We start from the raw sequence: 14,556 nt of genomic DNA, 5'->3' as shown, positions 1-14,556 counted from the left end.
TGGGCCCTGCTCTGTGCATGACAGGGGGCAGCGCCCAACCCCGGGGATGGGCCCTGCTCTGTGCGTGACAGGGAGCAGCGCCCCAACCCCCTGATTGGCCCTGCTCTGTGCGTGACAGGGTATGGAGCCCCAAACCCCCTGATGGGCCCTGCTCTGTGTGTGACAGGGGGCAGCGCCCCAACCCCCTGATTGGCCCTGCTCTGTGCGTGACAGGGGGTGGCGCCGCAACCTCCCCATCGACCCTGCCTTGAGTGTGACAGGGGGCGGTGTCCCAACCCCCCAATCTGCCCCACCCTGAGTGTGACTGAGGGTGGCATCGCAACCTCCCAATCCACCCTGCTCCGTGCATGACAGGGGGCGGCGCCCCAACTCCCCAGTCAGCCCTGCTCTGAGCCCGACCAGGGGCTGCACCTAGGGATTGGGCCTGCCCTCTGCCACCCAGGAGCAGGCCTAAGCCCGCAGGTCGTTATCTCCCGAGGGGTCCCAGACTGCGAGAGGGCACAGGCTGGGCTGAGGGACCCCCCCTCCACTCCCCCCCGAGTGCACAAATTTTTGTGCACCGGGCCTCTAGTCATAGTATATAAAGAAAAAGTGACACCATATGCTATTAACTCATTAAGACAAAAATAAAGGTAGAGATTAAAGATGGTGGCAGAGTAAGTGGATACAGCACAGACATGCTCCCCAGAACAAACTGGAATTACAACTAAAATATAGAAAAACTTCCTGAATAATCAATGGAAGACTCAAGGGGGAAAAAATGATACCTGAGGACCGAAAGTGGAGACCACATAGACTCTGGTAGGAGGGGAGGAAGGGTGAAAAGTCTGGCCAGGCACCTACAGACAGCAACTGAAGTCCCAGAGAGAGATCTCAGCTGTTGCCACTGAGAACTCTGGGATCTAATCCACAAGCTGGACCCCCAGCAGAGAGTACCACAACTGAGAAGGGTACCCACATAACATCTGGCTATGAAAAGCAGTGGGTTGCTGTTTACCAAGGAGTGACAGCTGAAAATTCAGACACCCTCTTAAAGGACCAACACACACAGTTCCCTGTGGAGCCACCTACCTTGTGCTCTTGCAGAGGAAGGAGAGAGTGGATTGGAGCTATGTGAGCAGAAGCCAGACACCCCAGTTTCCTGTGCTGAGTCATTCCCTCATGCAGCAGAGAGCATCTTTCCCATAAAGACATTTGCCTTCCCTGAGGGGAAGACAGTTGACCCACCCTATTGGAAAACACCTTGCCCTGAGGCCACTTAAGAGACTAAAACTAACAATTAGCCTCCAGGCAGAAGCAACTGCCCCACTCTGTTGAAAAAAACTCCCACCACATCTGAGGATGATTGCCTGGGGGCAATTCAAGATGGAATCCTATCAGTTTGTAGGCAGAGTGAGTCTCTGGAGAATTTTATTCCTTGACTGATCTAATTAGTCAGAAACAGCATTTGACAATGTCTTGCACTAGAGATTGAAAGGCATAGAGTAGTGGTCAGCAAACTGCGGCTCGCGAGACACATGCGGCTCTTTGGCCCCTTGAGTGTGGCTCTTCCACAAAATACCGACTTCTGCGCATGGGCCACGAAGTTTCAATCGCACTGTACATGCGCGCCCGCATGTGGTATTTTGTGGAAGAGCCACACTCAAAGGTCCAAAGAGCCACATGTGGCTCGTGAGCTGCAGTTTGCCGACCACTGGCATAGAGGATCCACCTAATACATAGTCAGAAACACAAACAGGCAGCCAAAATGAGGAGACAAAGAAAACCCCCAAATGAAAGAACAAGAGAATTCCCTAGAAAAAGAGATAAATGAAACAGAGATAAGAAATTTATCTGAAACAGAGTTCAGAGTAAAGATGGTAAAGATGCTCAAAAGCATAAAAAAAGATATAGTAACTATGAAAAAAGAACAGCCAGAAATAAAGAATGACATAACACAAATAAAGAACACAATGGAAGTAATACACAACAGAATAGGGAAAGCTGAGGATCGAATCAGTGAATTAGAAGATAAGGTTGAAAAAAATCAACCAGAGAACCAAAAAGAAAAAAGCAATTAAAAAAACGGAATGACAGCTTAAGGGACCTGTGGGACAATGTGAAAGGTAACAATATTAGAATAGTAGGTGTGCCAGAAGAGGCAGAAAGGGAGAAAAGGATAGAGAACGTGTTTGAAGAAATAATGGTAGAAAACTTCTCTACCCCAGAGAAGAAAAAAGTCACAGAGTTCAGGAGGCACAGAGAACCCCAAGCAAGAAGAACCCAAGCAGACCCACGCCCAGACACATCATAATTAAAATGCCAAAAGTTAAAGACAAAGAGAGAATCATAAAGGCAGCAAGAGAAAAGCAAACTGTTACCTACAAAGGAGCTCCCATAAGGCTGACACTGGATTTCTCATCAGAAACTCTACAGGCCAGAAGGGAATGGCATGAAATCCTCAAGGTAATGGAAAACAAGGAACTGAGATCAAGATTACTATATCCAGCAAGGCTATCATTCAAAATAGACGGTCAAATAAAGAGCTTTCCAGACAAAAAGAGGCTAAAGGAGTACATCACCAGTAAGCCAGCATTACAAGAAATGCTAAAGGGACTACTGTAATGAGAAGAAAAAAAGAGAGAAATACAGAAAAAAAATGTCAATAATACATAAGTACCTGTCAATAATGACCCTAAATGTAAATGGATTAAATGCTCCAATCAAAAGGCATAGAGTAGCTGAATGAATACAAAAACATGACCCAACTATATGTTGTCTAAAAGAGACCCACCTTACAACTAAAGACTCACAGGATGAGAGTGAAGGGATGGGAAAAATTTTTCCATGCAAATGAAACAGAAAAAAAAAGCTGGAGTAGCAATACTCATATCTGACAAAATAGACTTCAAAATGAAGGCCATCACAAGAGACAACAAAGGTCACTACATAATACTAAAGGAATCAATCCAAAAAGAGGATATAACTGTGGTAAACGTATATGCACCCAATATAGGAGCACCTAAATAAATAAACTTTTAGAGGACTTTAAGGGAGAGGTCAACAACAATATAGTCATAGTAGGGGACTTTAACATTCTGCTGACTTCACTGGACAGATCTTCCAGACAAAAACTTAACAAGGAAACAGTGACTCTAAAGGCTACACTAGATCAGACGGATTTAATTGACATTTATAGAACATGTTAACTCAAAGCAACAGAATATACATTCTTCTCAAGTGCACATGGATCATTCACAAAGATAGACCACATGTTAGGACTCAAAACAAGTCTCTGCAAGTTCAAGATGATTAAAATCATATCAAGCATCTTCTCAAATCACAGTGGAGTGAATTTAGAAATCAACTATAGTAAAAACACCCCACGAGTTTTACCAAACATTCAAGGAAGAACTAAAACCTATCCTCCTCAGACTATTCCAAAAAATTCAAGAGGAAGGAGCACTTCCAAGCTCATCCTATGAAGCTAGCATGAACTTAATACCAAAACCAGATAAAGACAACACAATGAAAGAGAATTACCAATATCCCTCATGAACATAGATGCCAAAATCTTCAACAAAATTCTAGCAAATCAGAACCAGCAGTACATCAGAAAGATCATACACCATGATCAAGTAGGTTTTACCCTGGGGATGCAAGGATGGTACAATATCCGCAAATCAATAAACGTGATACATCACATAAACAAATTGAGAGAGAAAAATCACAGTCAAATCGATTGATGCAGAAAAAGCATTTGACAAAATCCAGCACCCTTTCCTGATAAAAACTTTCAGCAAGGTGGGAATAGAAGGATCATACCTCAACATAATAAAAGCCATATATGACAAACCCACAGCCAACACTGTACTCAATGGGCAAAAACTAAAACCATTTCCCCTAAGATCAGGAACAAGACAGGGATGCCCACTCTCACCACTCCTGTTCGATATAGTACTGGAGGTACTAGCCATTGCGATTAGACAAGAAGAAGAAATAAAAGGCATCAAAATTGGAAAAGAAGTAAAACTGTCCTTATTCGCAGATGACATGATACTGTACACAGAAAACCCTAAAGACTCCATCAAAAAATTATTAGACTTAATAAATGAATTCAGCAATGTAGCAGGATACAAAATTAACGCCAAGAAATCTATGGAATTTCTATACACTAATAGTGAACTTACAGAAAGAGAGGCTAAAAAAGCAATCCCATTTACCATCGCACCAAAAAAATTAAGATACGAAGGAATAAACTGAACTAAGGAGGTAAAAGACCTCTACTCAGAAAACTACAGGATGTTGAAAAAAGAGATAGAGGAAGACATAAACAGATGTAAGAACATACTGTGTTCATGTATTGGTAGAATCAACATCATTAAAATGTCCATACTACCCAAAGCAATCTATAGATTCAATGCACTCCCCATTAAAATATCAACAGCATATTTAACAGATCTAGAAAGAACTCTCCAAAAATTCATCTGGAATAAAAAAAAAAAAAAACCACGAATTAGCTGCAGCGATCCTGAGAAAGAAGAACAAAGTAGGAGGGATCTCAATACCATATATCAAGCTGTATTACAAAGCCACTGTTCTCAAAACTGCCTGGTACTGGCACAAGAATAGAGAACCCAGAAATCAACCCGAACCACTGTGCTCAATTAATATTTGACAAAGGAGTGCTCAATTAATATTTGACAAAGAAGACAGTCTCTTCAATAAATGGTGCTGGGAAATTTGGTCAGACACATGCAAAAAGATGAAACTAGACCACCAACTTACACCATACACAAAAATAAACTCAAAATGGATAAAGGACTTAAACGTAAGACGGGAAACCATAAAAATATTACAGGAATCCAAAGGCAGAAAAATCTCAGACATATGCTGAAGCAATTTCTTCACCAATACCACTCCTAGAGCAATGGAAACTAAAGGGAAAATAAACAAATGGGACTACATCAAAATAAAAGGCTTCTGCACAGCAAAAGAAACCATCAACAAAACAACAAGAAAACCCACTGCATGGGAGAACATATTTGCAAATGTTATCACTGATAAGGGTTTAATCTCCAACATTTACAGGAAACTAATATTACTTAACAAAAGGAAGACAAACAACCCAATAAAAAAATGGGCAAAGGACCTCAATAGATACGTTTCAAAAGAAGACATAAGGAAGGCCAAGAGACATATGAAAACATGCTCAAAGTCACTAATCATCCGAGAGATGCAAATCAAAACAACAATGAGGTACCATCTCACTCCTGTCAGAATGGCTATCATCAACAAATCAACAAATGACAAATGCTGGAGAGAATGAAGAGAAAAAGGAACCCTCGTGCACTGCTGGTGGGACTGCAGACTGGTGCAGCCACTGTGGAGAACAGTATGCAGTTTCCTCAAAAAACTAACAATAGAACTTCCATTTGACCCAGTGATCCCACTCCTAGGAATATATCCCAAGAAACCAGAAACATCAATCAGAAAGGATATATGCACCCCTATGTTCATAGCAGCACAATTTACAATAGCTAAGATGTGGAATCAGCTAAGTGCCCATCAGCAGATGAGTGGATTAAAAATCTTTAGCACATCTACACAATGGAATACTATGCTGCTGTAAAAAGGAAGGAACTCCTACCATTTGCAACAGCATGGATGGAGCTGGAGAGCATTATGCTAAGTGAAATAAGTCAGTCAGAGAAAGATAAATATCACATGATCTCATTCATTTCTGGATTATAATGAACAACATAAACCGATGAACAAAAATAGATCCAGAGACAGAGAAGCATTGATCAGATGCTCAAACCTCCTCAGAGGGAAGGCAGGGGAGGGTGGGGCTAAGGGGGAGAGATCAACCCAAGGACTTGTATGCATGCATATAAGCATAACCAATGGATACAGACACCGGAGGGTGAGGGCATGAGTGGGGGGATGGGGGGACCATGGGGGGATAAGGACACATTTGTAATACCTTAATCAATAAAGGAAAAAAAAAATAAACACTCCAAAACATTCAAACACACGGAGGCTAAGTAGCATGTTATTAAACAATCAATGGGCTACCAACAAGATAAAAAAAAGAAATAAAAAACTTCCTGGAAACCAATGAAAATGAACACACAGCAACCCACAATCTCTGGGACACAGCAAAACAAGGGAAGGGGAGGGGAGGGGAGGGGTGGGAGGGAGGGAAGGGAAAAGAAAAGAAAAGAAAAATTAGCAATAAACTATTTAACTCTACAACTTAAATGACTAGAAAGAGAACAACAAGAAAAACCCAAAGTAAGTAGAAGGAAAGAAATAATAAAGATTAGAGCAGAAATAAATAACATAGAGACTAAAAAATCAATGAAACCAAGAGCTGGTTCTTTGAAAGGATAAACAAAACTGATAAACCATTAGCCAGACTCATCAAGAAACAAAGAGATAGGACCCAAATAAATAAAAATAATGGTAAAAAAACACAGAAAGAAATAGACCATGATAATACTAAGCAAAGGAAAAGATGGTATATATAATTTAAGACAAAAATCATTAGGAAACAATCCTGAATATGATAAAAAGGACATTCCATGTTGAAAATGACAAAATTACAAGAGATATACACAAATTCACAAGCTCAGTAATTTATAGCTTAAGCAGACAAAAAATTTAGACTACAGTCCTATGCTGCCCAATATGGTAGCCAATGACATATATGGTTCTGAGCATTTGAAATGTAACTAGTCTCAATTGAGATTTTCTATAAAAGTATAAAATACACACCAGATGGCAAAGACTGTATTAATAAAAAATGTAAAACAGATTTTATAATTATTTCTATTAATTGACTGGTGGAATACATTTTAGCTTTATTAGATTAAATATATAATTTAAATTAATCTCACCTGTTTCTTTGAATCATTTTTAGTTTGGCATTTAAATTATATTAATGACTTGGGGTGGTGAACACACAATACAATACACAGATAATAGATTACAGAATTGTACACCTGAAACCAATAATTATTTTAACCAATGTCACCCCAATAAATTCAATAAAAAAGTAAAGATAAATAAATAAATAATAAGTTTCAGCTCCATCATTGTGTAACCACAGGTAAGGTACTTAATCCCTTTGAAGCTCAGTTCCTCACCTGTAAATTGAGGATAATAATTCATACTTATTAGGGTCATAATAAAGACAAAATGAGATAGCATATGGCCCTGACTGGGTGGGTCAGTGGGATGGAGTGTCACCCCATACACCAAAAGGTTGCAGGTTTGATTCTGGGTCAGGGCAGGGCATATATCTAGGTTGCAGGTTCCATCCCGGTAGGGGCGAGTACGGGAGGAACTGATCAATGATTCTCTCCCTTTCTCTCTCTCTCTCTCTCTCTCTCTCTCTCTCTCGCTCTCTCTCTCTCACTCCTCTCTCTCAAATTGATAAAAGCATATCCCCAGGTGAGGATCAAAAAATAAAATAATGAGATAACATATGAATGTTATTGGTTATATAAAATGTACAATAAGTGTTAGTTTTCTGCCAAATAAATAAATAAATAAATAAAATTATAACAAATGTGTCTCACAACATTGTTCTATTGCCTACCACTGCTTTAGAAAATAGAAGAGTGCAAAAAACTATAGACAGTTGTGATGACTATATAATTCTGTGAGTATACTAAAAACCATTGAACTGTGCACTTTAAGTGGGTCCATTTTATGTTATACTAGAGGCCCAGTGCACAAAATTTGTGCATGGGGGTGGGGGGATCCCTCAACCCCACCTGCACCCTCTGCAATTTGGGATCCCTACACCTTTTTCTTACCTAGCTAACCTCTTCACATTTAAAAAAATTAACTGAAATACCACCTACTCTAGGAAATCCTCTTTGAACAAATCTCTTTGCAATCTGTATTAAGTATTTTCATAGTATATCATTCTTTTTCTTTAACAGCAACTTAGAGTGGATGCAATGTGCTTCTCATTCTTTCATCTGAATTTTTTCTTCTTGCTCTTGTAATAGCAAAGCTTATCCAATTTACATTTGCCCTTCAAGGGCTTATATTTGGTTCACTTTCTAGTTGGCTCCCTGCTTTTTTTTTTTTTTTAAGCAATAAATTTGGGTTGTGATAGTAAGCCTCACTTGTAATCAAGCCTGTAGGTCTCCCTATCTGAATATTGCTATAATACCTATCACTTTAGCATACCAGAGATTGTGTTCATTTATAGAAAATAACAATAAATGTCACCTGATCATTTGCTCTTCTAGTAATATTTTATAGTAAGATGTATTATTCTAGTAATTTAACTATTACACAACTGAGGTGTGCAGAAATAAATCACATTGAACAATAATGAATGACTCAAATATCAAAGCATAGTACACTTAGGGTCTCCCTTGTCCTGTGCCTAAGATATCATAGCATATTACACAGTTCACATGGAACTCAGTTTCCTTTAAAATAGGAAGGGATCCTATACTCATGAAGCAGCTACTTCCACACATTTTTTTTAATTTAATTCACAGCACATACTCTTTGTACTATTTGTTGGAAAATCATCCTAGCAATTGCCTCTGTTCCTCTCTGTATTGTTGCCTTACATTCTGATGTCATTACTGCACTTTTATCATCCACTTGCTCTAATAAGATTGTGAATTATTTAAGGGCAGAGATCATGACTTGAGCTTGTGTGTTCCCTGTCATGGTGCTTAGATAAATACTCAAGTGCCATCCAGTCCAAATGACTGTGATGAAAGAGGCCCACCATTGCTGGAGACCTCTGATTTTTATTTAAGGGGCCTCACTTGTTCTGCGCCTTTACGGAGGGGTGAATAGTGGCTGAGGGAATTTGAGGAAACCCAGACAAAATTCTCCTCCTAAAAGATTTTGCTAAGCTGGCGCCCGGGACCACCGGGAATTTGTTCAATTAAAACCTGGACACACAGCAATAACAAAGGCACTGGTCTCCTGCTAATGCCTAGGGATCAAACCACAGCTTGCAGGAACTCACCCCGGCAGTCAGGACCGGGCGCTGGGTGGACCTGGGCTGGTGCTCCTAACTCTGGGGAGAGGGAGACTTCCTGTGGCCACAGGCTAGAGGCCCCGGGCTCTGTGCCACCCACCCGAACAGGTCCATAGCGCAGGCTGGTCAGCAGAACGGCTGCTATGCCTGGGATCGCGGGTAGGCGTGGTCTGTTCTGTTCGCCCCATGATCGTTCACAGGGAGGCCTGTTCTGTTCGCCCTGTGAGCGATCGGTGGAGGCCTGGCCTGTTCTGTTCGCCCTGCGAGCGATCGGTGGAGGCCTGGCCTGTTCTGTTCGCCCCGTGATGGGCGCTGGGCTGGGGGGCGTGGACCCAGGCCGCCGCTTGGTGCCTGCACACGCGCAAGCAGCCACAGGCGGGAACATCCGCTTGGCGCCTGCGCCCATAGGCCCGGAGTGGCCAGGGGCATCCTGGGACCCTGGCTGCTCAGGGCCTATGAGTAGGACTACAGGCTAGGAGCAGCCTGGGTCCCGAGGATGTTCCCAGGACCCAGGCCTCTTGGCGCCTGCATATGCAAATTAACCCACCATCTTTGTTGGGTTTCATTTGCATACTCTCCTGATTGGCTGGTGAGTGTAGCGGAGGGACGGTCAATTTACATGTTTCTCTTTTATTATATAGGATGAATTATACAGGGTGGGGAAAAAGTAGATTTACAGTTGTGAGTTTATTCTTGTATTATTATTTATTAATTATTATTATTCGTTATTGCTAAAGTAACTGTTACCCAAACAGAATACAAGAAAACAAATAATGATGCTAAGAGCAGAAATAAGAAATTCAAGAAATAAATAAAAACTGAAATGTAAGCTGCTTGACATCAGGGATTTTTAACTATTTTGTTCAATGATGAATCCTCAGACCCTAAGTGCCTAGTTCATCCGAGGTGCAAAATAAATATTGGTTGAATGAAAGGGAAAAAAACAACAACCTCAAAGTCTACTTCTTTGAAAGGCAAAACAGATAAACTGACAATATTGTTCAAGGTACAGATGGCTATGAAGAGAACTCATTCCACATGTAGAAATTCTCTTTAAATTGCTATATGAATACTAGAGGCCCGGTGCATGAGATTCGTGCACTGGGGCAGGTCCCTCAGCCCGGCCTGTTCTCTCTTGCAGTCCAGGACCCCTCACTCCTTACCGCCCACCTGCAGCAGAGGCAGGAAAGGCTCCCATCACCGCTGATGCACTCAGCAGCCGTGAGCCTGGCTTGTGGCTGAGCAGCGCTCCCCCTGTGGGAGCGCACTGACCACCAGGGGGCAGCTTCTGCATTGAGCATCTGGCTCCTGATGGTCAGTGTGTGTCATAGCAACTGGTCGTTCCGCCATTAGGTTGATTATGCTTTTACTAGAGGCCTGGTGCACACAGGGGACGGGGGTGTCCCTCAGCTGGGCCTCTCGCAATCCAGGACCCCTCAGGGGAAATCGAGCCTGCCTGCCTAATAGCCCCTAATTGCTTGCCTGCCTGCCTGACTGCCTCTAACTGCTCGCCTGCCTGCCTGATCGCCCCTAATTGCCTCTGCCTTGGTCCCCGCCATGGCGGCTTCGTCCGGAAGGACATCCGGAAGGTCGTTCGGCTGTCCGGTCTAATTAGCATATTATGCTTTTATTATTATAGATTATACAGGATATTAATATTATAAATCAATTTTGCCTCTATATTTGATAGCAGACAAAACATGTAATTTCTTAGAAATATAATTTAGTATGAAGAAGTAGACAACCATCTACCAGTAAATGTCCAGGTAACTATGATAAAGGTCAGTAGATTCTAGATGATTTTATTGGCAACCTTCACCAAAAAATCAAGTAACAGATCATTCCAATTTCAGAAAAATATACTTTAGAAAATGGAAAATAAGAGAAGGCTTCAATTTTATAGGGCTAACTTTGTGTCCAGTTATTTTTATATTATTTAAAACATAGTAAAATATACATAAAATTTACTGTTCTATCCATTTTTAAGTGTACAGTTCTATGGCAGTAAGTATACTCAAACTGTGCTACAATCACCACTATCCATCCATAAAACTATTTTTCATCTTGCAAAATTAAAACTCTGTACCCATTAAACAATAATTCCCCATTCTCCCTTTCCTATAGCTCCCAGGAGCTACCATTCTACTTTCAGTCTGTGAATCTGACTACCCTAGGTACCACATATAGAATCATACAATATTTGTCCCCTTGTTACTGGCTTATTCACTTGGCATAATGCCCTCTAGGTTCATCCATGTTGTATCATGTGTCAGAACTTCCTTCCTTAAGGTTGAATAATATTCCACTGTATATACATATCACATTTTGTGAACAATTGGATTATCTATTGCAAATAGTGTTGCTATGAACATAGTTTCAACTCCCTACTTTGAATTCTTTTGGGTATATTTCCAAAAGTGGAATTACTGGATCATATGGTAATTTGTTTAAATTTTTGAAGAATTGTTGTAGTGGCTGTTCCATTTAACATTCCTATCAACAGTACTCAAGGGATTGTCTACTTCTGATGCCAAGATTCTTATAGCTTGATAAAACTAAAACTTTCTCTTACCAAGACATTCAGATGGCTAATGTTTTATTTAGGATTATGTACAAATGTAAAACTGCCTAGCCCATATTATAAATCTGAATAATCTAAATGCAAAGACAAAATTTACACATCATGATCAAATAGTTTATCTCAAAAATACAGGATTTTTAAAATTTATAAGACATATTCATGTAATCCAACTTAACACCTTGCTGACCGGCTATTTCAAGACAGAACTCACCCATGCAGCCAGCTACTTTTCCATACTTGAATATTAAATGAAAGTATCTAAATAAACTCAAATGTACTTTATTTTGTCATAGCTTACATTTATATTACTATATGTCAAAATTAATAAGTTGCATATATTTTTATATTTCATTCTTTTAAATATTTTTTAGTGTGATATATCATATAACATGTATCTACATGCAATGGTACTAAACAAGTTTTACATACATATCGTATTTTACTATTCTTTCCAAGAACATACTTTACACATCCTAGTGGAATATTTTTACCACTGAATACTGTTTTTTTGTAAAACATGATATTTTAATTTTCCTGATAATCCGAAGGGTGAATCTTTATTTGAAAACAATCTAGAGTGCTCTTTTAAAACTCTACATTGCTTTCAGACCCTAAAATTACTTACATTAATGTAAGTGGAAACACAAGTTAACTTGTGACGGGTCAGCAAGGTATTAATAAAGAGAGAAAACCAATGATCATTACAACAGACAGAAGACATAATTCAGCACCCATTCATTATTTTCTTAAAAAGCAAATAAAAATTTGGTTTATTTCTAATCCTTACACTGCGTTTTTTGTTGTGTTCTTTTTCATGTTTTGCCAGAAAATATAATGCAATGCTAACAGAAGGTACAACAACAGGCAACCTTTTTTTGTTCCTGACTTTCAAGGAAAGGTTTCTAATAATTCACCATTTAATAATGTTTATTTACAGTTTTTAGTCAATAATCTTTATTAGCTTAAGGATATGTGCTTCTATTCCCAGTTTACCAAGAGTATTTTTTATTTGTTTGTTGTTCTAACATTCTATACCTCATTGTTTCTACACTGAAAACCCAAGAGAATCAACAAATTCAAATGATCAGAACAGGAGAATTCAGCAAGTTTACAGATATAAAATTACTGTATTAAAATCAATAATGGCCACTGTCCAAATCACAGTTTCTAAATAAAACTCTTCAATAAAAGAAACCAAGGCTCCTTGAATAAATGTCTGATTCTAGGGCTGGGATAAGAAAAAGGTAAGATGAGCCTTAAGCTTCTTATAGTATTAGACAGTAAAGAAGTACTTTAAAAAAAAAAAAAAAAAAGGATGGGTTAAATCAAAGGCACACGGAAGTAAGCCTAACACAGTTCCCAATGGCCAAAGCTCAAATAATTTAGACAACAAAAATAAATAATATAGTATTTTACCCAAAGTGTAAAATAAACATACATGAGTACTTATTAATGTAAATAAATGAGTGAATAAATAAATGAACAGATAAACAAATAAATAACCCAAAAGAGACAGATCTTCCTTACAAAATAATTCTAAGTAATATATGTAGATTCTCCCTACTACCCCCATGAAATGAAGCCTAATTCCTGTCCCTTTCCACCTTTAGGGTTGGGCTATACTTTGTGCCTCATTTCCAAAGGTAGAACAGAATAAAGAGAAAAATAATAACTTTACATTTGAGAAACCTAGCAAACATTACCTTAACCAAGGGAGGAAGGTTTAGCATCATCAGTGATGTTATGTAGCGATCACATACCCCTGACATGATATGATGAAAAGGGCATTCCAACTCTGATAGAAAATATCAGATTGAGGGACACAGGATACCTGGCCAGGGCTCCTTAAGAATGTCAAGGTCATGAAAAATAAGGAAAGACTGTCATAGATCAGAGGAGAATGGGAAGATGTGATAACTAAATACAATGGGGTACCCTGGATTGGGTATATTTATGGAAAAACTGGTAAAATCCATACAAAGTCTGGGGTTTAGTTACTGGTAATGTAGCAATGTCAGTTTCTTAGTTTTGACAAATGTACCATTATAATGTAAAATGTTAACAAGAGGAGAAAGTAGATGAGAAATGAACAGGAGCTCTCTTCTTTGTGATTTTTCTGTAAATCTTATTGTTATTCCAAAATTAAGTTTATTGTAAAAAATCAATAATGTCCTTAGAGCTTAGTAATAACTAATTAGAAAATGCAATTTCAAAAAAATCTAACAAAAGACCTGCAAAATATTTACAGAAAAATGTTAAACTGATAGATATGAAAGACCTAAATAATTAAAAAGAAATACCATAGCAGCATAAGAAGACTAAACATTTCAAAGATGCCATTTAATTTTTAAATTAATGTATAAACGAAATACAATACTAAACTCATTGGATGTTGATATAAACATTCTTTATCAAAAAAACGTTAGAACAGTGGGATTGTTTTATATTTTTGCAAGTCTCTTTTAATATCTATTTTGGTAGAATACAGAGGGATTCTCATATCTGCTTTTGCCTTCAATTTGTTTTCATAAGACATACCATATAGCCTCTAGAAACCTCCTCTATAAACCCTGAGAGACGGACAGTGATAAAAGCAAAAATATTTTAGTATTATTATGAAAATGATTTTGACCCTGAAGACCCACTAAGAGTCCTGAATCCATCCTTTGGTAACCAATGTTTTGGTGGTTACCTCAAGCCCTCATACTATTCGTTATTTACATTTTATATAAAAATTTTCAAACATAGAGAAAAATTTAAAGAATTTTTATAAATAAATAACCATATGGCCACTACCTAGATTCTACAACAAATATTTTACTATGCTACTTTTTATCACATATCTATCCATCCCTCTATCTATCCATCAATAAATCCTTTTTTCTATTAATTTTTTACAAAGTAGGTTGCAGGTATCAGTATACTTCCCCCAAATTACTTCACCATGTATATCATTACTTAGAATTTAATT

The 14,556-nt window shown here is 38.8% G+C and overlaps 1 protein-coding gene across 4 annotated transcripts in view; it reads right to left on the bottom strand.

Annotated features, from left to right (window-relative positions):
- Positions 1-14,556, bottom strand: part of RNF13 (ring finger protein 13) — a 166,833-nt gene that overhangs the window by 36,947 nt on the left and 115,330 nt on the right. The window lies entirely within an intron of this gene.

This window comes from Myotis lucifugus, unplaced genomic scaffold, assembly GCF_000147115.1.
Source record: "Myotis lucifugus unplaced genomic scaffold, Myoluc2.0 scaffold_50, whole genome shotgun sequence".
NCBI lineage: Eukaryota > Metazoa > Chordata > Mammalia > Chiroptera > Vespertilionidae > Myotis > Myotis lucifugus.
This window is presented reverse-complemented; position numbering and strand designations above follow the sequence as displayed.